At 43.8% G+C, this 23,468-nt stretch overlaps 1 protein-coding gene across 1 annotated transcript in view; it reads left to right on the top strand.

Annotated features, from left to right (window-relative positions):
* GATA6 (GATA binding protein 6) overlaps positions 1 to 22,362 on the top strand; it is a 71,650-nt gene extending 49,288 nt beyond the window's left edge. Inside the window, exon 8 of the mRNA XM_042029927.1 lies at positions 13,462 to 22,362. The gene's annotated coding sequence lies outside the window, so the exon portion shown is untranslated. The remainder of the gene's footprint in view (positions 1 to 13,461) is intronic.
* Positions 22,363 to 23,468: the final 1,106 nt, after the last annotated feature.

The following is a 23,468-nucleotide window of genomic DNA, read 5'->3' as shown; positions in this document are numbered from 1 at the left end:
TCTCAAAATATTGGGGGTTTTGTTTTTGTTTGGTTTTGTCACATAACTATAGTGGTTATAAAATGCAGAATTTATTCCCTTTATTCCTTTTCCTTTTCCTTTTCCTTTCCTTTTTTAAATTTCCTTTGAGAAGGCCAGTAAAATCCAATTTCTTCCCAGGAAACCTTTTTTTTTTGTCTTCAAAACCCAGAGGTCTCCTATATTAAAACAGGCAGGTGTTTGCAAAACAAGACCTCAGACATTTTCTGCATTAACAATAGCCAGAAGGCACAGCTTTATCTCAACATGCGGTGCAGAAAAGACTGTAACACTCCAAAGCCCACACCACGTAAACTCTCAGTTAATTGCCAATATCTGCTGGGGCATTAGGTAACAGGCCACATTCATGGGACATCCAAAGCGGCCTCACCAGTTTGGAACTGTCCCATCCCTCAACTCTTTTAAATGCCACGAGCCAGCTGAAAGTTGGGCACTGTGAAGTTTTCCAGCAGCAAGTGCGCAGCTGAGCTCCTCCTGCTCCTTTCCTGGGCACAGGGAACATTCCCAGACTCACTCCAGCGGCGGTGACTGTGAGTAGAGTAGCTTTGAGGAGAATTCCTCAAAAACACTCACTCAAGGACCACTTTGGCTCCTCAGTCTCCTGCTGCTCTCCTGCTACATCAGCGACTGGGGAGCATTGCAAAACCACTGCTGCATGAAGGCAAAGGATCTGGTGAAATCTGTGAGATCTGGGCCTTGCAAATAGGCAGGAAACAGTAGCCAGCAGGAGGGCTAGGTCCTGTCCTCCTGCAGCATCACACTTCGTTAAGTGGATGCTACCAGCACTAAAAGCAGGGAGTATATGATGAAGGAGCTTTCAGGCTTCTTAAAAAACACTTCCCAGAGGAAACCGAGTGCTCCCGAGGGCCAGCAAACAGGTGTTTGCTTTCTCTTTTCTGCAGCCTGGTACCAGGGTCCTGGATAGCACATGGGAAGCTACTTCCCTTATTCGTTCTTCCAAGATTGACCAGATTAGTCTCCTCATCTAACATGCTGAAAGAAAGTCATTTGTGTAGCAGTTCTAGGGGCCAGCCTTTTACTCATCCCTAAGCTGTTAACCCCGACCTTACTGGATCTGTATCCCGACCTGTCTGAGAGCCCTGCCCAGGCTGGTAACGATTGCAAATGATCTTGCCGGGACTTCTTCACAATTACAGCTATTTTCATGCCTTCTGTGCTTTCTGTCACTGTACCTGCCATAGGACTTAAAAGGACTCTTTCCTGGTTCAGCCTTGGACACAAGTTGCCTTAAATTTTTAAAGACAGGAAACAAATCAGCTGTAATCTGAAAAAGGAATATAAGGGTTCCCCCTTTCACCAAGGGAAGATAACTTAGTGATCCTTGGTGAAAATGCCCCTTCTGACTTGGCCGTTCCCATATTTCTGTGCAGTAATGAGCCCTTTTTCTCCCTAGAGGAGCAGGGCAGGGAGGGTACTAAAGAGGCAAGTCACCAGAAGAATGCAGAGAACTCCCCAAAGAGCTGTGGCCCGGAAATTAGGCAGAGGATATCTTGTAGCATTGTTTGTATGGCTGCTGGGTTTCCCTTCGCTACAGGGCTTGTGGAGGCTTTTCATTCTGCAAAACCAGCACGAAGCATCAGGGGTAGTGGTCATACCATTTAGTAGCCCCTGGAATAAAAAGCTCCATGCAACCTATTTATGTTGACTCTTTGCTAATGAAATCATGAATTGTGATTCATATATACTCTTGTCATAAGATGACCACTGCCTCTTCCCAGGCAGCAAGTTATAAAAGAGTCATTCAGCAGTTCGTTGGCATTTAGCAGAGAAAGTAAGTCAGTTCTAAGTTGATGATGCTAAACTATCAGTGAAATGAGATCAAAATCATTATTGGCGAGACACTGCCAAGTCATGTTATTATGCTGAAGTTGCATCTCCAAAATGAACAAAGAGATCTCAAGCTTTTAAGCCCAAAACATATATTCAGCTGCTAGAGACCCATAACTGAAGATCTGCAGGCACTCAGCTTCAACAGGTCCCTGTGGGGGTAGCAGCACCTTATCACTGACCCTAAGGCCGATATCTAATCTCCTTGGGTGGCAGGGAGGTGGTGGATTAAGGTTTGGATCCACCTTATGGTAGTGCTTTCTGCCTACAGGCATCTTCCAGCTCAGCATGGAGATTTCTGGACTGCACTTTGGAATTACATCCCTCATGATATGTTCAGTTTTAATCCCTAATTCTGCATTCTGGGTTCTGTCACTACTGCTCATTAGATGAACTTGTGGGCACCCAGGCCTGGGTGCTTGCCAAGGTTTCCTAATTGCATTTATTGAACACTATTCCACGAGTGCATGTTTTTAAATAACTTCATTTGGTAAGTTTTGTATCTCTCCTTTATTGACTTTTTGTAAGTGATCTCCTGGCAGGCAGAACAACACTTTGTAAACCCATATTACATTCACACCACAGTTCAAATGCTATCCCAATGAGCCCGTGGGGATGATGGAAATCCACTGGAGTAGGATGCTGGGAAACTGTCCTTTATTCACTGTTAACTTCAGCCAGGGCGAGGCAGTTGGAGAGGCTGGAGACAAGTCTTGTGACATGCGCAGAACATTCCCTGCTGCTTGCTGGAAGAAATCTGCACTTACTAGAAGGAGTAAGGGATTCCTGACTGATGAAAGAACATGACTCTGCTCTCTGCTGAACTTTCAGCATTGCAACTGGTCTGCTCGAGTCAAAAATAACTGTTTTAGAAGTGCTCTGAGACATACATTTCTTATTACCACCTTATCCTACATCAGGAACTGTGGATTGACTTTCTCCCTTACTTTTTCCTCTCCAATCCTGATTTCCCTGAGAAACTACGGGACTTATGATGTCTATTTCCATTTGCCCCATCCATCAGACTTTTCTCAGTTAAAACCACTTAAAGCTATTAATGTTTCTGCTTTCACCATAACAAACAGCTTACTTCATGATCTCATTCATGGAAACTAAATTAATTTTAGAGGGTAATAACAACAGATAGAGTGGGTGTTATTTTTACTGAAGGAAAGATGTCAAATTCTAGGCTTACTGGTGGTGCTTACGTCTGAGCTGAGCCTGGGCCACAGCCACTGTATGCTGGTGAGCTTCCTCTGATGCCATGCCAGTTTTTTCCAAGGGAAATTCGTTCCTCTTTTTAGGTAGGAGCATCTGCCTAATGTGGTATTTATAACATATTTCTTTCACAGAGTCTCATTTAGAGCTACAATTGCATTCAGAAATGCAATGAATGAAATTAATATATTTCTGAAAATATTTTAAATGCTTTGGAAATGATAAAAATGTGAATAAAAGGATCCTTGCATACATTAATGAAATTAAGTCGGCATAAATAAGACCACATAAAAATTCACTGGTTTCAGTGGCATTTAGACTTTGATATTGATATTGGTATAATCAAGAACAGGAAGAGGTCTTCAATGTTTTCCAAAGTTTGTAAGGACACCATGCATAAAACTTAATGCTTTTCAGACGTTGTTGTTATGTATACTCGCCTGAATGCTTCTTTTATAATGGCCAAGCCATTAAAAGGAGACCTTTCCTACCCCTCTAGCATGTAGCAGCTTTAATAAATCAAGTGATTTCTTGCTGGCCAAAGTAAGTTGGCCTGAAAAAAATGTATGTAATATGCAGGTTATATAGCTGTGATCTTCTTTACTCTAATAATATACTTCTTTATACTGCATATGTATTAGTTGTTTAATGACAACATAAAATTAATATTCCTTTAGAAGACAACTTACGGTTGAAAAAATGTAGCAATAGCCATGCGTGTAATATGGTTTAACAATCTTAAATATTCCAGACAGGAAAAGTTTTTTGTCAAAGTCTCTGACAGTTTAAACTTTAAAGCTTCAGCAAAACTTTTAAACTTTTAAACTTTGAACCTGTTTGAACTTCATTTGATTTATGAATTATTAAATGTACCACTGAAATTCACCGTCTTTATTTTCATCTAGTAAAGATTTTTTGTTTAAAAGCTACAGATGAAGAGTGGGAACTAAGGAAATGCAGCCTGAGGAGATTATAGCCCTGTTTTATCAGAACAGCATTCCTCTCAGTTGTATAAAACAAAACCCCAGTAAAATATTTAGAAGTGGGAGAGATAAAGGGCTGAAACTGGTATATACAAAAGGGTGGGGAAAAAGAATGCTAAACTGGAAAGCTGGATTAGGCAAGATTTGGAAAATGAGATGCCTCTAAATTAATTATTTAACTCTTCCTTCACGTCCTGGTCCATTTTTCTATGTCAGGATTAAGAGAAGGGCAGCACCAGGTTAACAGTGTCTTTAACACGAAGTCGAGGGCAGTGGGAAGGAGGAAGGCATTACTTTAGCAAGTTGCTCTGGAGGAAACAAATCTCTGGAAAGGGAAATGCCCTGAATGGCTCCCAGAGTCCTGAGCCAGAGTGCTGGCTGTAATTTATGTCCTGGCTGACAGGGAGCCTACCTAAATCACAGCACTGACACCATATAGGTATAAATGGAGAAGGTAAATGGTCGGTGCCTCTGCTGCAGCAGCGTTCACACGCTGCTAGTCACAGCTCTCAGGTCTTGTCCCAGGACGGCCTGGGCACAGCACAAGGATCTTCCCAAAAACCTTTTGGAAAGGCTGCACTGGAAGAGGGAGCGTGGCAGCAGTCTGTGCACAGGCAGAGGGTATTTATAGCCTGTGTCTGAATGAGCCTGTACAGATGCAGTTTATCTGGGAGTGTTAGATACTGTCTGCATGCTGATGATCCCTCACTAGCAGGATAAAAGGAGAAATAAACAGAAGGCAAACCTGCCTATTTGCAAAAGTCTGGTTTTTTGGGCTGCTTTGGGGTATCCTTAACAGAGCCAGCTGAGTTCCCCAAGGAAGACACACATCTCCCTGCCAGGAGCAGAGCTGAGCTGGGTAACTGCGTGGGAATGGGGCAGGAGAACAGCATGGGCTCTCCTGCTCTCTCCTGCTGGGGTACGGTACCAGTGCCTTTGCGAAGGCAGCGTTCATTCGGCAGCCACCGGGAAACACGGGTTGCTCCAGCCCTCCTGCATGTCTTCCAGCAAGTGTTGTCACAGGGCAATCACATTAATAGGGCCAAAGATAAAAGGGATAAAGCACATAGGGAAACCTGAATGAAACCGGAGCTGCATGAGTGCTGTAATACCCAAACTTGGCAAACATGTAACGTCAACAACCTAAGTTGCAACTGAGCTTCTGAACCTGCAGTGAAAGAAATAGAAGACAAAGGTGAAAATGAGGAAAAGTTGGGGAAGAGGAAGGGCAGAAACAAGGTATTCCTCAGCCTTGCATGCAGCCATTACAATAATCCAAGCAGCATCCAGCATCAGATTAGGCACTGAAAACAAGGTCTTAAATGGGAGAGAAACTTGATATGCATTTTTCTCTAATAAGGAGCTTTTTGTCTGTTTGTTTCCTTATACCTCATTTAGGATGATGTCTTCTTACATGAGAAAAACTACAGTGATTTTACCTGCTTTCAAGTGGAACACAAAATCAAGGCTATTCACCAGTGAGGTGAACAACACTGGGACACTGCACACAGACAGATGCCCTATGATGTGTCTAAGGAAGGGAGAATCAGGAGCCTTGGGATCTGATTTAAAGCAAAGCACTTCAATCTTATCTCATTTTGAGTGTGTTTTACTGAGAGGTTGCCTTTAAAATAGGACTACTTGACATTTTTTTTACTCTGGAGTGTATTTACTCAGAAATCTGAAAAACTGGAAAGCTTATGGATAAGGAGAACTGTAGAGAAGTGCAAAGCCCAGCTATGGGGAACAAAATCACAGACAGCCAACTGGACCAGTAACCACATTGTTTCTGTAAGGGTATTCATGAGTATAATGGTTACAATCACAGAACTGGGCATTTGGCACACATTTGCTGACATTTCCTAAGGAGAAAAATAATAGTGCCATTCTTTCACAGTGCCAGAAGAGTTTTCTCTTTTGTCCAAAGCCAGAGTCCAGCATCTTTTCCTTAGAAATATGTTCAGAGGCACTGGCTCAGGTAAATCAGAGAGACAGCCTACTAAAGGTGCCGTGATTCATCCCCTACACAGTTGAACCTCAGCACCCCATGACTCTGTGGTGTTTCAGAATTGAGCCATCCTATGTGGTTACCAGCCTTCAGAAATGCTGTTTTAAAAACATAATGCAGGCTTGAATGCTGAGGACAGTTTCTTGACATCAGAGAAAATAAAACCATTCAGCCATATTCCGAGACCTAGGTGAAGTGGGCAATACTTTTTTCCCTCAATAGCTATTTTCACAGCTGCTTGCACCTGGCCATGCTAGAGGACTGACTGGGTACACTATGGCAAGATCCTCTGTGGCCATTTGTTCCACCACATTTCTCTTGTCCTGTCTTAAAGGGTGCACTAAGACAATAGTAACTCAAGACAGAGGCTGGGTTTAAAATCTATATTCTCTGTAGAAGCTGAGAAAGAGAAAAAAATTAAATAATGCCTCGCTCCAAAGCTCAGGAGATTGGCAACCTTCTCAGCTCTCAGTGTGGAAAAGCAGCTATCTCACATGCACACTACAACGCATTCTGTGAGCAGGCTCAGATAAGGCTTGGGTATAAATACATCCCCTCCAATCCCCGACTGCTCTGGAATCAACTTCTCTACCAGTAGCATCATTCTGAACGTGGGCCTGCGAAGCAGCATCAGAGGCTTACAGACTGATCAATGTGTGAGGTGTGTAGGTGTTGTAACCACTGGACTCTGCCTAGCAGGCTGCTTCTCCCTGAGAACTCAGCGAGGGCTTCCTAGGGCCGTGCGACTCGTTGCATCCTGGAATCCATTTCGGACAGCCCCTCGATCTGGCTCTGGCAGCCAGCAGCGTTACAATGCAGTGGATGGCAAAGGAGAGAGAAGGGTCTCCCATGGGGGTTTAAGATGACTTTAATCACATCACGCCTTCGGTGGCAGAGAGAGACAACATGGTCGGGGGGCAGGGTGGTTTTGTGAGGGGCACAAGGGCGGTCCCTGGGCGGGGTTGGGGTAAAGGAGCAAATAGGGAGAAACCGAGGGAGTGGCCAGGGCTAGGGCAGGGAACAGGTGGAACATGTGGAATAGGAAGGGCAATGGATTAGCAGATCCCCACATGTAGGGTTTGGTAGTTCCATCATTGAGGAGATACTCCACACAGTTTTACCCACAGTGGTATTAAAAAAAACAAATTAATTGTCACTTTGGCTTCCCTGCAGCCTCTCTCTGTTTCGTGCACAGTCTGAAATTTCCATTGGTGCCCTGACCCAGCCAGGGGCTTTGAATCAGCTCTGAGGGAAATAGGTCAGTCCAGAGCAACCTGGTCTGTTGCTAAAAGCAAGCCTGTATTTCAGGAAACAACGGGACTGGAAAATTTAAAAAAAAAAAAAAAAAAAAAAAAAAAAAAAAGGAAAGAGAAAAAAAAGGCTTTTCTCTGAGAATTTTCTGTGAAATCTGTGGCTAAATCCAAGGAAATTGTGTACATCACAGACATTTAAAAAGAAATATTTAACAGTGGAATTTATGACTCACAGAAATGCATTTTAATAGTTCTTCCCCAGCACAAAGACAGAGGAAAACATACAGTCAGGGCAGGTAGAGAATGGCTGCTGCTGGACTCATCCACTCTGGCTTCCCCCTTGAGCTGTGGCAGAAACATGGATAGCAGGGATTAGACAACACTGCAACAACTTGGAAGGAGCAAGGCTGAAAGAGTCTGACAATGTGAAGATTTGACTCATAAAGTCCTTTTTTTTTTAACTCTGAGACCTTTCACCTTCTGTTTCCTTTGCCTGTTATAACCACATAAGGTCTTCTAGAGATCCCTTCCAGTGTTTCTTGCTCAAGGAAGCTGGCACCCACGGGTATGTGCTCCCAGCAAAGGTGATCTAACGCACCCATGGGTGTACGGAGGGATGAAAGGATGGGACAGGAAAGCAAAGGGACCAATGGCACACAGGGATCCCGGTTCCCAGGGTGCTCCAGGCACCCCAGCCAAATAAGCGTGGATTTGGACTTCAAAAGGGTGCGGATGGATGGGCCGGGAGGGGTTGAGGGGGCCGAGCAGGGGCAGGCGGTCTCTCCTCCCGCAAATTTTGGCCTGGCGGCCTCTCCCCCATCTCCATCCCAGGAAGCATTTGAAATATTTCCACCCTGAAGTGGACCCAGTTCCCCCGCCACTTGTAGTGCTTGGCAAACAGCGGCGGCGGCCCGGCACATCCCGGCCCGGCCCGGCGGGAGGGAGGGAGGGAAGGAGGAAGGTGGGTGCCGGCCCCCCGCGTCCCTCCGCGGCCCCGGAGCCCCCCCGAAGCTTGGCGTGGGCGTGCGCCTCCCCCAAGTGTGTGTTTTGGATGAGGCGGCGCATCAGCTGCCTGGTATCAGCGCTGCGGCTCCGGCGGGGCGGGATGGAGGCTGAGCAGAGCCAGGCTCGGGAGGGTCAAGTACAGGTTGCTGCGCAGGAAAGAGCCGGGGGAGGGGAGCCTGGGTCACTCCTCTCGCCGCTGTCTCTCCCTTTCTCTTTTTCCCTTTTTTTTCCCCTTCTTCTCCCCCCCACCCCGCTCCTTTTTTTTTTTCCCTACCCCCCTCCCCCCCCCTCCACACCCCTCCACAGAAGGGGATGTTGGGACTATTCCATCAGTGTGGTATGTCTGTGTAAACATCATTAGCTCCTATGAGCTGACACGCTGGAGATTTTCATTTCTTCTTACAAGTCGCTCCGTTCCACAATAAAAATACCACGCATATTAGGCTGGATATGTTCGGAGGGAAGATGGAGACGTTTATTCTCCTTTGATCTTTCACAAAGCAAAAAACAGTTTTGGCAGAAGAATAGCACTGGAGACGGGAGAGGGTGCGGGTCTCCCAGAGGGCGCTGGGCAGCCTTGGGGCTGCAGTGAGGGCAGGTCCGACGGCCTCGCCACGGGCACACTGGGATGAGCCAGAGGTGTGAGGCTCTGGGGGCACCATCCCAAACTCCTGTCAGCCCAGCCAGCCCCTGGCCTTCAGCAGGGCTCTCCAGAGGAGCCCTGATGGTCTTAGTGAGGCAAGGCTGTTTTGTGAAAAAGCTCATCTCCAGAGTACATCTGGGAAAAATAGCCTTTTTTTTCTTAAATTCCTTGGGGTGTCCAGCTGCCAGTGGGGTTACTCCACTCAGGAAGCTGTGCATGTGCTCAGCTTGGCCGGGCTCCGCACAGCAGAGCAGAGCCCTGCAGAGCCCAGCAGAGCCGAGCCAGGCGTGCTATCTCCCTTGATCCACTCCTTATCTCCGGGAGCAGTTGTAGCAAGCAGGGAGCTCCAGCAGAGAAACTTCCCTCATCCACTTCCCCCTTCTGTCTGTTTGCCCTGGCAGAGAAACAGCACTTTAGTAACCATGTCCACACCCTTCTTCTTCCAAAGCCCTCTTCATTTTCCTTGCCTTGATTCCTTGGTGCATATTACTTGCTTCGCTCTCCTTAGTAATTTTGGGGTGGGGGGGAGCAAACTTGGTGGGATACTCTCTGTGTAGCAACGATAGAATCCATGATGTACTTGCAACTGATTTTACTATTACAGGTTTGTAAGTAGTCCTTTTTTTACACAAAACATGAACATGGACAATGTTAAGGGCATGGAAGTCTGTGAGAGTCAGGCCTTTCAAAACAAGACTGAGATGTGCTATGCTCGTTTCTCCGGCTGTGCTTTGCCTGGCTCACCAGGAGAAGGCAGCAATCTCCGCACAGCATGCGGGCGTCCTCACAAGCCTTTGTGGTGAGACTTCAGCCAGTTTTGCTAGTTTGTACATCCCAAAGGCAGTTTTCGTCCAAAGATCCACCCAGATCCCAGACATCCCAGGCTTTCTCTTTTTGCTTTTGGTAACGTTTGCTTTTGTCTCTTTCTAGTGGTGTGTGTGTACCGAGCCATATGAACAACCGTGCAGTTAAGGCCGTTCACAGAGGCCAAGAGTATGGATGCTGATCCAGACTCCGCTGTTCCCACCTGACGCTCCGTGTGAGTGGGCAGGCCTGCTGCCAGGCTGCTGTGCAGAGTGGTGCCATCCCAGTTGCTAACACAAAGCTGGCAAACTGCAAATGTCAGCCTCTTCCCCTCCACAAGGCTGATCCCCTTCCAAGAGCATGGATCGCGAGTGCTGCAGCGCAAGCCCATTAGTCAGACTGCATTGGGTAATCTTTCCTATTTGTCCTCTGGCATTTTCTTTTCATACCTCAAACCTCCTCTTCATGAATCTCTGGGATAAGGATGTGGGCAGAAACCCCCTTGTTCCCTTGTTCCCTGCCCAGTTCCCCCAGTTCATCAGCTCAGTAGCTGGGTAGGGTTGTGTCAGAGCATTCAGCTCCTTCCTCCCACACACTTACAGTGATTAATCACTGAGGGCTCAATGAGGGAGCTTTGTTCAGATGCTGTCTTTTCCCAGACAAACCGAAGTAATTTGCATCGAGAGCAACTCATGAGAGGTTTTTCACAGGTCTCCACATACACATCGTTGTGGGAAGTGGAAAATCCATGGCTGCAAGATAGCAGGCTGCTACTGCGAAGGTGTTTTGCTTTCAACTCTACCTATGTATCTGGAGTCGTTTCATGGCCTTCAAGATCTCCATTTTAGAGAGTCAGCTGGCTAAGTAAGGACAGCATTTTGCTTAATAAGTGTCAAAAGTCAGAGGCGAAATGGAGTTATCACTTTTCCAGCGTCTGACCATCTAGCCCTCATTCTTTGAATACGTTTGTATGCCATGTGATTGCAGTCACAGGACCGATAGGCCTGGAGCCCATATCATGACCAAATAGTGAAGGAGTTAGGAATCCACATTTCTCAGCGAGACATGAAAAGCTGGAGTCTTTCAATCTACATAGAAAAATAAATGATGAAAAAAATTCATCAATTAGGCAGAACGAAGTCATGAATTCAAAAGCCTTGTTGAATTCATGTAATTCCTTTTATCCAAATAAGTACAAATGGAAATCTCAAAATGTAGTTCTCTAACCACCCAGGAGGAAATGCCCATTTCCAAGTTTGGAAGATCGTTTTCATGTGGCCAAACTTGTGATTCCTTTGAAGATTTTCCTAAAGGATAAGTGTGGTCATTCCATCATCCCTAATACATTAATTGTGTAGATAATGCTGAAATTTCTAGGCTACATGATTTTAAAACTTCTGTTTTATAAGACCAGATGGTTTCCTTCCACCGTGGGGCATGGGCTGTGACTTTACTAACCTGGATCTTGCACATCCCACTGCTGGTGTCAGACTGTTCAGCCCACTGAGTGATCCCACGGGCTAAATGCTTTTACAGCAGTGGTAAGATGTCAGTTTTTCAGTGCAGGGCATCCATGAATGACATCATGCAGAAAAATGTATCCTCATTTTTATCACCAGAGATGCCTGAATATCTAAAAATTATCTTGAGTAAATAAGAAATGTTCACCTTTTTTTTTTTTTGTGGCTTCTGGATTTATTCAATGTTAATAGCTTAACAAATAGGTAATTAGTAGAAGTCTAAACCAGTAAATTTTTTAACATAGTATTGATGGAAATGCAATTTTAAATTCACTTATGCTGACAATCACAGGAAAAGAAGACAATATTTAGTTTTTCCTAACTGGGGCTCAGTGAAATCAGCTGCAAATCTTTAGGCAGAACTAATGAGATCAAATCTTGGATCTGCAGTAGAATCACATTTGTTAATGTTTGTATAGACCAAAGTTTCTTAAAAGCATACAGAAAATGGTTTTGAATAAAGGCTTTTAAAAATCTCATAACTCACAAACTGAATTAGCCAGGCCCTCTAAAAAAATTATTTGTGGTGAATTGTTTGCCTAAACATAATCCTCCTTCTCATTCTCCTCCTCCTTCTCCTCCAGCAGTATTTTTAAAGTGAACAACCACAGATTTCTTGAGTTTTCATCTCCAGAGGTTTGAAAAAGAAGTTCACAGAAATAAGCGCTTTTTTCTCCTCTTAATTTTGTACATTACTGTGAATTCCAATATAATAAATTGTGATGGAAGCGGGCTCATCAGGCAGAGCATCTGTCACTTCTGTTCCCTGGATTTGGAACCACTGGCTGTTTCCCTTGAAAGGGTCACTCGTGTGAACTTTCCAGGGAGTGGAAAATCTTGTGGGCAGACTTACTGTGCTGGCCACAAAGCAAATTGTAAAGAACTAAGAAGGATTTTCCTAAGGCTAGCTATCAGCACATAGCTTATGGAACACAAAAACTATGGGACAATCAAAAACTAAAATGGAACATTTTAAATATGATTTTTTTTCAGAACTATATGAACATATGTCAAATATGAAATATGTTAAACTTTTCAATGGATATGTGAAAAGCTACAAACTCTCATTTAGAGAGCTGCCTTCCAGTGACACATTTTTTGAAATCAATGTAGATGCAGAGAGGCTGTCGTACCATTTCCCCTTTATATTCTTTGAAAACCTTTGGTTTGGATAAACTATGTGCAGAATTTCAGAAATCACGTAGCAAGACAATGAAATGCAATATATAACATCATCATATGCAATCAGCACCATGATAATGGCCTTTTATATTGCTGAAATAGCATCACTGCTTTGTGGTTACTGAGCAGGTATCAAAAGCAAACCTTAGAAATACAGTGCAGCCTATCTCATGTGTAAGGTAAGACCTCACAAATGATAGGGAGTGAAAAACTGCACTTTTCCACGTCTGCCTACCAACATCTCAGAGCAGCTGCTGAGATAAAGCAAGCGGGAGAAAACCACATCCATAACATCAGCGTGTGCTTTGCAGATCTGGATGTGAGACTTTCTCTGTGTTTCATCCTGCAGATGCACAGCCAGTCTGAGTGCTCAGCTGGAAGTGGGAAAGCTCTCTGTTGCAAATGGATGCCTTGAAATGACCCCCACATTGTCCATGCTCGGGAGCTCTCTGGAAAGATCATATACTGCACACAGGGCTGTTTTCCCCCAAAACAGATAAGCTTACTTCCTCCTATTTTCAAAAGATGCCAAGAAACATGCTCAGGCATTAATACCAGTTTGACTTTTTGGAGAATTGATGAATTCACTGCTTTGGTGCAATTGCTAAACACAATTTTCTTCATACCATTTACATTTTTTCTTGCCCCTATGTGACTCTGGTGTGGTGTCAGACTCATTAGGCTCAGAATGGAAATATAAGGTGGTGATACCGTTGTTGGTGATGACAAAACTCCTGTGCACTTTGAAGGTGGCAAACGGGTTGATTTTATTTTCATTAGCAACATTTGTTAGGGCAATCATCATTTGGGATTGCTGACAGCATTGTCTGAAGTCAGTCCTTTGGGCCCCAGTCTGGGTCTTCTACTTTGCAATGTCTGGCAAGACCTAATCACTTGTGCAACCATATTTAGACACCCTAGATTTCCCCATTAAATGGAGATAATTGTTACTTTTCAGGGCAGGCAGTGCTCAAGCACCCAGAAAACAGCTGCTGGCTGATACCCTCTGTGTGTGCAGTGATTTGCATGTCCACAACAGTCCCGGGCAGCCCTGCACCCCGTGCTACTCCAGTCGGAGCGACAGCCCTGCTTGAGGAGGTGTGACTTTTGATTTAGCTGCCCGGACAGAAATGGTAAGTTACTGACTGAAGCTGCTGCTACGCAGATTCCTCTCCAAGTTGTTCTCTGGACTGCTGACTGCAAACACCCATGCATAAAGCATGGCTTGGTGGTCACCCTTCTTCCCAAGCTCATCAATTTTTTCCCTGTAAAATTTTGCTCACATGTGAGGCTGTTTTAACATCTTAACTGTTTTAACATTTTTCACTCCTTCGTGGAAACCAGGTAAATGTCATATGCCAGCTACACTCAGAGGTGACATCTCCTATGGAACTTCCCTGTCATGGTAAGCTCTGGGCAGCAGAACGAACCCACAGCCACCGGAGGCAGCAAAATGCCCCAAAACTGGCTCTGGGGCTGTTTCCTACTAAACTGAAAGCTCCTCTTGCTGCTTCACAGCATGGCTCTCCAGATGTGAACAACCTGGCACGTTAAGGCAAGCTGGCAAAAAGTGAGGTCTGATGCAAGCGCGACACACCGCTGCTTCTCCATGGGGTATGCCAGAACAGTCGGGTGGGAATTTAGACTTAAACTTAGCTTTCACTAATTTTCAATGACTTATGGTGATTTTAACGACAATTTGTTCGATTTGAACTTATCATTTCCTGGGTGTTCATTTCGAGAAGCATGAGAATCACTCTTCTGAGGAAGATGGAACACATGTTTTTATAAATGGCACTTGAGGATGGCGCATGACAGCCACTTTTCCTCCCTCCTGCATCAGCTTCCCTCTGTGGTCTCAATGATGGCAACTTAATGCTTGTTAAAATATTTTTTCCTGGATTGTTCCAAATGCTGTTTCCCAGGGGAAGAAATACTAAAATAAATAGAAAATGCATTTTTAAAAAACCAACATTTTCAGGCAAACAAACACTAAAATCTGCCACATTCGATTACGCAGACAATGGAAATGATACAAAAGTTTAAACTTAATTTTAAGCAAAAAAGTAGTCCTGTAGAAGGGCTGTAAGCTGTAAAACAACAGGGTATTTCACACTGTAGCCAGTCCAGGTCCAAGTGGAATTATTTGCAAGGGGTATGAAATGCCTCTGCAGCTAGAATGAGAGTTTTTTTATCACAGCAGAATCCAGGCAATAGTCCTCCATCATTAAGTTTTTCTAAATTCTCACAAACAATTTCACTGCGAGTACAACACAACCTTGAGAGCAGTCCTGGAAGAAATCCGAATGTCCAGTTCTCAAAACAAGATTTCAACATGCGTCACTTCCCTCCTTGGATTATTTTGGCCAAGGGTGACAGGATCAACCAGAACTCCAGGTTACAGTTCATTAGTCCATGACAGCTAGATTATCACTGTCTGCAAGTGGGGCATTTCTGGCCATACACATTAGGATCTTTTAAACATTTCCAAGGGTACTTATCTCGATGCAATTTTTTGTGCCTCTGAACAGGAATAGAAGCAGTTAGACCTGAGCTGTAGGTGTAATCTACTAGTTAGGAAACTGAAATTTTATAAATTATAAATTCTGCCTCCAATGTGAAATTTCAGATGTGCAAAAGAAGATTCTTTCAAGTCCGGCCTCAGAAATGCACTTTCAGATAGACCTGAACATTTCATACAATTTTGCTTGGTTTTGTGCTAGGCTAGGGAATCAGAAAAAAAAAGTGCTTTAAAATCATCCTGAATTAGTGAAACAAATTATCAGGAGTTATCAAGAGCATGGGTGACTGGTCACTGGGAATGTTTTACTCTAAGAAATGGTGAGTACTCCATTGATGTCATCAGATCAAGGCTGGACATCTTTCTGGAAGGTTTTCTGTCAGATGAGAAGTTATTGAGCTCAGCTTGTGATTATTTCTACATCTGAATTTGGAATGGTTGACAAGGAACCTGAAAATGTGATGATGATATGTGAAAGCAGTTTAGTGGGGTTCCTTTTTTCATCTCCCAGTGTAATAGTATGATTCTGGGCCGGAGAATGAATTGAGTGTTGCCTGAAGTGTGGCTGAGTCAGTACAGCTCTCCACTTGCTCTCAGCACTGCATTGACTCTGTAGTGCTGACAGCAGTAAAAAACTCGTTTATTGATTGTCAATGAAGTATCATTTGAAAATGCAGTCTTCAAACACAAGAGTAAAAAGATGATTCTACATCATCATCAGTCTGGCTATCACCATTTGTAGCTGCACTGAGCTGATCCAATTGTCTCTTCTGTTGTTGTTAAAGAGGTTTTATTTTTAAGGAAAACTATTCCCATCTAAGAAGAACTAAATAGCATCCTGGAAAAGAAAATGTTGACTCAGATAAGGAAAAGACTGCTGGAAGCATCGGGGAAAGTAAATTCTGTCTTTTATTTAACTCTTTCATCCACATTCCCCTGGGAAATATGTGAAGATGAGAAGAAGAATACGAGCAATATACAGAAAATTACAAAAAAGTGAAAAGAGAAACAGAAGTGTTTTGTGTACCTTGAAATGTAGGAAGAAATAAATTTTTTACCCCCCATTATCCCCAGGCATTACTCTGCAAAAACAATACAAAAACATTTCAGCATGTGCTAGCAATGACTGTGTAGGACTGACCCCCCCACTGAAAGCCAAAGCAGTGTCTGGCACTCAGATAAGACACAACAAGTCCTAATTTGAAGGCAGCCTTTTACAAAGGATGAATTCTACTGTCCAAATAGATTCGGTGTCCCTATCTATGACCCTATCTATGTCCCTATATATGACACTGTAGTGTCATCTTAGCAGCAGTGTTATGTCTGAAGATGCTCTTTCCTAGTTTTGGGTGCATGTCACCCTGGTGCATATCACCAGGTTTGTCGTGGGGCCCACTGGGCTAGGTACAGTGCAAACTATACCAACAAGGCAAAGCTTTGCTTGCAGGGTTTTAATGGCCTTTACATTTACACAGTTTTAAATATGCAGACAGCGTGGAAGAATGGCATTTGCTCTTAGTGTCATTTTCTGTAACAGCAGGGCAAGTCAGTATTCAATGACAGAATAAAAAGCTGCAGAGTTAGACAATGGGCAACACATGGACTTTGTTTTAGTTGGTATAACTCCAAAACTTTATTCCAGAAGTTTCTGACTTCTTCCAGTCTTAGTGGTTCATGCTGACAAATGTACTTGGCACAGGGTTAAGAGATGTGATTTAGAGTCACACCTCTGTTACCAGGTCTCTGAGCACATCAGCTCTCATAGGTGGACTCATTTCTTCATTTCCCTGATGCAGACAGGCTATAAGAGCAAGATAGAACCCTGGGTTTAGCTCCACTGAAAGAAGTGACCCAGACTTTTGTGGTCAAAAGCACAGAAGCTGCATGGGCTGTCTGACTTCAGGCAGAGGAACTCACCACATGCACCAGAAGCATTCAGAGCAGTACAGAACTATCACAACAAGCCAGGTTTCCAGGGGAGATTTAATGGATCTGTTGATTCTAAGGAGGTCTCAGCCTAGTCCTTCTTCACTGCTTCGTAGCACATTGTGACAGCCCACAGGACTGCCCATGCTTCTCAAATTGTGTGTTTTGTCCATGGTCTTTGCAAATTCTGCCATCACCCCTGCCCAGAAGAGCATTACCAGTTAGGTGATTACCTAAAGGCAGCGGCAGGGTTTGTCTTGTCTTCCATTTATTGCTGCTGTGGTTCTACACACTCAAAGGGGTGTTTGTGGATGAACTGGACATGCACAGACCATGTTAATTCATGGGGATTTGGGGAGTTTGTATGTCTGAATGGAGTCAGAAAACTCAAAATCTGGGGTCCAGTCATCATTTCATGGATGGAAAATACATTTTAAATTTCAAGTGTAATCTAATACTCTAATGTAGCTTTCAGAACCATGTTAACATAAAGCCCATGTGTATGTACTGCTAGGGTAACACTCTTTACACAGCATTTATGACTGTGCCTATATTTTAGAGCATGATGGGAAATTACTGACTGCCTCCGGTTCTCATTTCCATCGCTGGGAATGTGTGTGGAGATCCCAGTGCATTCAAAGGACACTGCATGAGATCCCAACACACTCAATGGATGTTGCATGAGAGCTACACAATGGAGCCACCTCACAAAACAAGGCCAGCATGCTGCTTGATCTTAGTCCTCTCCTGAACTAATTTTTCTCTTTTTTTTAATGTTTCTCCTCCCACAGCTTTGCCCTCTTTGCCTTCTGAACTCTTACAGATACTTAAACATTGCCTTTGGTACTGAAACTGCACCCTGATCTTGTGTGAAAAAGAAGGGTAACCCTCTGAAGGAATAACCTAATTGTAGCACCAGATAAATTAGAAATGCTCACTGCTGTCATTTAGTAAAGCCATGTGCAGACAGCGAATTTTCACAGCTATTAAAAAAAATGTGCTATTCAGTGCAACCTTGCCATCTGGCTCCTAGTGCTGGATTCCACTACAGTGTGCTTCTTGAGATTACACTCATCTGCCAACCTCCCCCTCGCCTCCCAAAGCACTTAGGAAAAACTCTTCTGGGAACACAAAGTGAATTATTTTATTCCAATCACCATGCAGCTAACTATACATGGTAATTAAACAAGGAGACATTCTCCTTCTGCCATTGGAGGCAAAGATTTTCTTGGTAGTCATAAATAATGAGTGCTCATTGGGAAAATGAAAAGATGTTTACTGAATAAACTGGTATATGTTATCATGCTGATGGCCAGGCAAAGATAATCAAGTATAAAACAGAAAACAAAGGTAAAATATTCAAAGCTGAGGCTTCTTATGCCACCTTTATTAGATGCAGTTGTTCCAGATGATCACAAGCATCTTTAAGCACAGGAGAGAGAGGGAATATTTACCTCTGATTTAAACAGCTATGAAGCCAGCACATTGCACTGGGAATGACTGTGCTTTGAGGGAGACCTCACCTCCTAGGGACAATGGAGTAGCTTTAATAATCCCAGCGGCCTCAGCAAACAGTGACTTCAGTATAAAAGTTTGCAGGATGAAGCCCTAAGAAGGGGCAAGGTGGGGAGCTTTCCTGTGCAGCTCCCGTTGTGTGTCTGGGAAATACCAGCATTCAGGCAGGGGAAAGTGCTCTTGCTTGTACCAAGCACCGCTGACTTCAGCTGTGGGAGACCTGCAGAGTGCAAACCTCCCCAGGGGCACCCACTCACTTGGCAGCTGCCCTCTCCTGTCTGCAGTCCCAAATGACTCATGCTCTCCTCACGCCCTCTCTGCTGCCTCCTCGATACTCCCTCCAGGCTCCAGACAGTTTGCTGAGCTAGAAATTCCCAACAACACACCATGGTTCATGGAGTTCTGACCCCAAAACTGAAATTCCCAGATGGCTGAAGCTCTTCTTTTTTCTGACCTGAAGGTTTAGCTCCCTGATGACTCAAATGCACCCAGTCTTTTTTTAGCATGCATTTGAAAAGCTTTGATAATTTTCATTCACCTGCAGCTCCTGTCTCAATATCAGGACTGCCAGCTGTAAATGACAAAAAACAACGTAATTCACATGCTCCTAGTTCTGTTTCACTCTGTAGTCATGATGCTTACTTGAAGAATAGAATTACCTTTTAATTTAGTGTTTTGGAGCCTTAGAATAAACCAAAGCTATGCTTCCAGGACCCTAAAAACCCAAACAAGCCCCAAATCAAAGAAACCAAAGATTTCGAAAAATTCCCAGTACTCCTGGAGCTTAGTATTTGGTTAACCATTCAGTTAACAGGAAATTTGAAATTTCTCCTTAGTTCAGCTGCTTCCCCTTCAAGCTTAAAACTACATCATGATTTGGGATTGCAACTTGAATCTAAAATTTTATGACTCCCCGCTGCTTTCTTGGTGGTCTTCCAAAGTTTTCTGGACCTAAAATTTCTTATGTACAGCTCCTAATGGAGGAATTCCTCACTGAGTCCTAAACTCTTGCTTGGATTCTCAGTTGTCTCCAGCTTCTACTCTCGAGACTGAATTTATCTTATTTCACAAACTGAGGTCTCTACTGGCTCCTGCTCATTGGTTGATTTTCCTCAATAGCTGACACTCCCCCATGGTTTTGTACTCTACTTCCCAATCTGCCAAGTAATATATAGCATGTTATTCATAACTCCATAAATGTGTTTTGATAGACCAGTTCATTCAGTATCTTTGGTCCTGATGATGTCACAGATCTGGTAGTTTGTGAGGCAAAGAGTCTTCCACTTGCTAGAACTTCAAAGTTTAATGATTAAAAATGGATTAGGAGAACTATATATCCCTGAATTATTTTTAAACTCCCCCTTTTCTTTATATCCCGGAGGATATAAAGTTTTATGAATTTGTACCAGCTGTAATTTTGGTCTCTGGTGAAATGAACTGCCAGAGTGTGTCCATCTTAACTTGGTGTGCTTCTAAGCTCATTTTCAACATCAGACTCTACCATCTTTAGCATTCTGAGTCCTCAAGATTGTGCTGAGAAACCACCAACTTTCAAAGTCTGCAGAAGAGAAAGCTCAAGCCTGCTTGGTGTATTAGGGCTGGATTTCCCCCTTTTTCAAACAATTTAGCTCCACCAGGCTTTACAGATTCGTCCTCCAGCCCATGGGCTGACCTCAACCACTACCAAGCCCAGCAAAATGCAGTGATGTGGAGTGGACCCAGGCTACAGGCAGCAACAAGAACAAAAAGCAAGGGGTATTACTGGCTCTGGCTCCTGCTGAAGTCTACCCTCACCACTTGTACAGCTGACACTTTTCAGTGTCCCTCAGCTAGCTGTCAGCATCACTCTCTCTGTGATACCCCTGCCTACATGACTATGTTGGGGTAGAGCAGGAACTGAGAGCAGAGACTGAACTGCTGATAGTCCAAACTTGGCCCTAGCCTGGTGCCCTATGATTCACTCCCACACTATTGTTGCCTATTAATAATATGCTTTTTCCAAGACACAGAATATGAATTACTCATAGATAAGACACTTGAAATAAAGTCTTGTCAGCACTGTATATTTAGAACGTGACTGTGGGACAAATCCAGGTCAGCCTTCCATTCAACATAGAGTTAACACCTGAAAGGATTTGCTTGCTGCAGGGGACAGTACCCAGGAGTACTCGCTGCCTTTCCCTCTTGCCATACACTGACTATCTGCACCCATGGCTGCAGCTTCATATAAAATTCCACAGCATGGAGAACAAAGCAGAAAGGTGAGATACCAACACTTTTGATGTTCTCATTCTGACCATGAACAGTGAGTTTCTTGCAGTAAGCCAGGAGTTTCAGAAGGTTACTGATGCTTTCCTGGACTTCTGCTCACCTCTCTTCCTTCCTCCATTGCTCTCATATGCCTTCCCTCCTCCTCTAGAAGGACAGAGAGGGAAACAGGACTTCTGTATCTTCAGCACCAAATGTCTACTGAACTGATTTTCCCCAAAGCTTTTGTATGGGTTGACTTTCAAAAGCAGTATCTAAAGGATTGTTTTTTCTTTTCAGAGGACTCTAGAATTTCTATCAGAATCCTTGTCAGGGATCACAACTCTATTTTCATCTCAACGTGGAGAAATTTTCAAATTCACTTCTTCTCTACTAACTTTTGAATCATGCCAAGCTTCATCCAGGATTAAACTGAATTTCTGAAGAGTCTCAGATCTGCATAAAATCTGTGCATCAAGGCAAAGTGTTTGTGAGCAAATGCAGTGCCCATACTGGTAGATCTTCTGGGCTGATGGTGCATTGAGATTATGGTGGAGATGTGAAAAAATCAGCTGGCCCTCTAGATTGCAACTGGGGACAAATTTCAAGTCAAGATAGTAAAGTATTAATGCCATTTATATATAAATGCAGAAAGTAAGTACCATGTAAGGGGAACACCTATTTAGAGTAAGCAGTAATGCTACTCCCTATGGCTTTCCCTGCAGTAGGACCAGACCCTGAGTATTTCAGACTAGGCCAGCATGATAGGGTCGACTTCTGAGTCATTGTTAAGTCCAGATGTGCTGAGTGCTTGAGCCTCAGCTGAACCTCCAGCTATGAAGTGTGTCCTGCTTCTCCTCACTTCCCAGGCTGCCTATCCATCTCTGGGTATGGTTGACTTTGCCCACAGAAAGCCCATCAGCAGCAACCACCAGCTCTCTGCTCCCAACTTCTGGCCCTTCAGCATCCCATTTCTTTCCTTTAGCATGAGCAATGGTGACTGACCATGACCTCACTAAGTCTTTGTACCCTGAATAAACATATGGCTTCCAGGCTAGCCAATGCAGCCTGCTGTCTTGTGGCACTGGGGACAACTCACCACTCTGCTGCTTCAGACCCAGGTGTAAATCCTGCTGACCCATCCCATGTTGCAAAAACTAATGTTAAAAGGCTTTTTTTTCAAGCATCCCTTCACAAAGAGTCAAGGCAGATGGTGTTCTGCTCAGCAAAGAACATTGCATCCACAGCACTGCATAGTTCCCCTTTGTACATGACGAGAGATTGACAGGCTTTTGACATTATGGATTGTTATTGTGACAACACCTAAAAATGACAGCTTGGTTTGTGTCCCAGACAATTTACAAACATTAATTGCATGATCATACAAGAATCATGTACTGTATTTACCAGAAAATGTGAAGAATCCTTCTAAGATCAACATGCTGTGAATAACAGATTCCTTCAGAAACAACCACAGAGTGTAATAAGAGGAGTGTTTCTAACAGAAATGCAATCCCTGGCAATTGTGTCATAGAAAGTAATGAAGCAAGGCTGGGAAACTGTCTATTTATGAGTGGAGTGTCTTTCCTGTGGCAGTGGGAACACTGCAACTTAAAAATAAAAACTACATACAGAAACACCTTGCTGGAATGTATTTTAATTTAACTTGAACTAAGTTGGGAATTCATTCCTGCTGCTTCTTTGATGTGGCAATAGGCAAGTGAAAGAATGTTCACAGTTTATACATTTATCTCTGGGAGAGGCAACCCTGAATTCCTTGTGAAAATTGTCTATTTTTGCAGTGGGAAATCCTTTTTCTCCAAGCGACTATTAAATTTTCTTTGCCTGGATTTTCCGTCCATCTCATGTGCAGAAAGATCCAACATCCATATAGATTAGAGGGACTTTCACCTACCCCTGGCCAGTTACACGTATGCACATGCAATGCCAGCTCCAGACGTCGAGCTTGAGTGCTTTGGAAAGAAAGGAGATACAAACCTAGTGCTTGTGAACTGACAGGGAATGGACAGCCAGGGCAATCCCAAGAAGTAAGCCATACTAGGCACATGGATTTGTCCTAAGCAGGCATGAGCTGCTTCTATGACAGAATTATTGCTGGAGTCCTTATTTGGGAAATTAAGACCTTGAGCTGCAAAAGTATTGAGCCACCCACCTGCCTCTTCAGTACCATGGGCAACACCTTGGCACCTCAACAGACTTTGTTGCATCTGAGCTGCTGTCAAACTCTGCAAGTCTCTGGATCCTTTAGATGCCTTGATGGCCCTTGTGTTCCTCATCTTGCTCCTTTTCAGGTGACACAAGAGCACCTTCCTGCAAAAGACATCCTACAAAAAACTCTAAGAAATGGGTGGTGATTTCTGTATCCTCAGCCAGTGCATCCAGTCACATTAGCCATCCTCCCCCTTTCATTTCTGCTACACAGGGTGGAAAACAGGGCTGTCCCATGCAAGCAGCTGACCAGGCTCAGAATACAGAGGATTTCTGCCTTGGGAATTCAAGATGGGGGAAGAACCGTCTCTGACTAAGTAAACCACATCATGCACTCCCATCCCACTTCTTGCTTCATTTTACTCTTTGCTTAGGCAAACGCTCGAGTCTGTTCCAAAAACTCTTTATTGCATGTGTGTGTGTGTGTCTCCTTTTTTACACAGGGACACCAAGCACTGGTTCATGACTCAAGTGTAAAGAGGTCAGACACTGTAGTGTCCCCAAATCTGCACCACTTTTCTTTGTTT

This window comes from Corvus kubaryi, unplaced genomic scaffold (assembly GCF_017639235.1).
Source record: "Corvus kubaryi isolate FWS band 111438036 unplaced genomic scaffold, C.kubaryi_AGA036_p1.0 132, whole genome shotgun sequence".
In the NCBI taxonomy this organism is placed as follows: Eukaryota; Metazoa; Chordata; class Aves; order Passeriformes; family Corvidae; genus Corvus; species Corvus kubaryi.
This window is presented reverse-complemented; position numbering and strand designations above follow the sequence as displayed.